At 50.8% G+C, this 1,368-nt stretch overlaps 3 non-coding genes across 3 annotated transcripts; all 3 read right to left on the bottom strand.

The window, feature by feature from the left end:
* Positions 1-107: 107 nt before the first annotated feature.
* Positions 108-226, bottom strand: LOC119343960. Its single transcript, XR_005166369.1, has one exon. It is a non-coding gene; the product is annotated as a 5S ribosomal RNA (ribosomal RNA).
* A 297-nt stretch (positions 227-523) lies between these two features.
* On the bottom strand, positions 524-642 carry LOC119343958. The gene has a single exon (XR_005166367.1). It is a non-coding gene; the product is annotated as a 5S ribosomal RNA (ribosomal RNA).
* Positions 643-939: 297 nt separating this feature from the next.
* On the bottom strand, positions 940-1,058 carry LOC119343959. The gene has a single exon (XR_005166368.1). It is a non-coding gene; the product is annotated as a 5S ribosomal RNA (ribosomal RNA).
* Between the last annotated feature and the right edge of the window lie 310 nt (positions 1,059-1,368).

Raw genomic sequence — 1,368 nt, 5'->3', positions numbered from 1 at the left:
AGCACCCAGCTATGACTTACCGCACTCGTGCAAAATAATAAAACACGGTAAATATATTACTTACACGTGCGTTTTGTTTTGCAAGCGGCGCGAAAAAAATTAAAAAGGGAATGCAACACGAGGACTTCCCAGGAGGTCACCCATCCTAGTACTACTCTCGCCCAAGCACGCTTAACTTCGAAGTTCTGATAGGATCCGGTGCTTTAGTGCTGGTATGATCGCATCCGACATGTTACCCCGGTCTTCGTCCCTTATCCTTGCCCCTCCCAGCTCCACTACAAAGACGATTGTACATTGCTTTGGCCGCTCCCTCTCAACTACGGAGACGAGTTTAACGCGGTTTCCACCCCTCCCTCTCAACCGCACCAGTGCACGCTTGCCGCGCCACAACGCCGACGCTGGACCCGTGAATCGTGAGCATCCAGCTATGACTTACCGCACTCGTGCAAAATAATAAAACACGGTAAATATATTACTTACACGTGCGTTTTGTTTTGCAAGCGGCGCGAAAAAAATTAAAAAGGGAATGCAACACGAGGACTTCCCAGGAGGTCACCCATCCTAGTACTACTCTCGCCCAAGCACGCTTAACTTCGGAGTTCTGATGGGATCCGGTGCTTTAGTGCTGGTATGATCGCATCCGACATGTTACCCCGGTCTTCGTCCCTTATCCTTGCCCCTCCCAGCTCCACTACAAAGACGATTGTACATTGCTTTGGCCGCTCCCTCTCAACTACGGAGACGAGTTTAACGCGGTTTCCACCCCTCCCTCTCAACCGCACCAGTGCACGCTTGCCGCGCCACAACGCCGACGCTGGAACCATGAATCGTGAGCACCCAGCTATGACTTACCGCACTCGTGCAAAATAATAAAACACGGTAAATATATTACTTACACGTGCGTTTTGTTTTGCAAGCGGCGCGAAAAAAATTAAAAAGGGAATGCAACACGAGGACTTCCCAGGAGGTCACCCATCCTGGTACTACTCTCGCCCAAGCACGCTTAACTTCGGAGTTCTGATGGGATCCGGTGCTTTAGTGCTGGTATGATCGCATCCGACATGTTACCCCGGTCTTCGTCCCTTATCCTTGCCCCTCCCAGCTCCACTACAAAGACGATTGTACATTGCTTTGGCCGCTCCCTCTCAACTACGGAGACGAGTTTAACGCGGTTTCCACCCCTCCCTCTCAACCGCACCAGTGCACGCTTGCCGCGCCACAACGCCGACGCTGGACCCGTGAATCGTGAGCACCCAGCTATGACTTACCGCACTCGTGCAAAATAATAAAACACGGTAAATATATTACTTACACGTGCGTTTTGTTTTGCAAGCGGCGCGAAAAAAATTAAAAAGGGAATGCAACACG

Source organism: Triticum dicoccoides, unplaced genomic scaffold, assembly GCF_002162155.2.
Source record: "Triticum dicoccoides isolate Atlit2015 ecotype Zavitan unplaced genomic scaffold, WEW_v2.0 scaffold148537, whole genome shotgun sequence".
NCBI classification, from domain to species: Eukaryota; Viridiplantae; Streptophyta; class Magnoliopsida; order Poales; family Poaceae; genus Triticum; species Triticum dicoccoides.
This window is presented reverse-complemented; position numbering and strand designations above follow the sequence as displayed.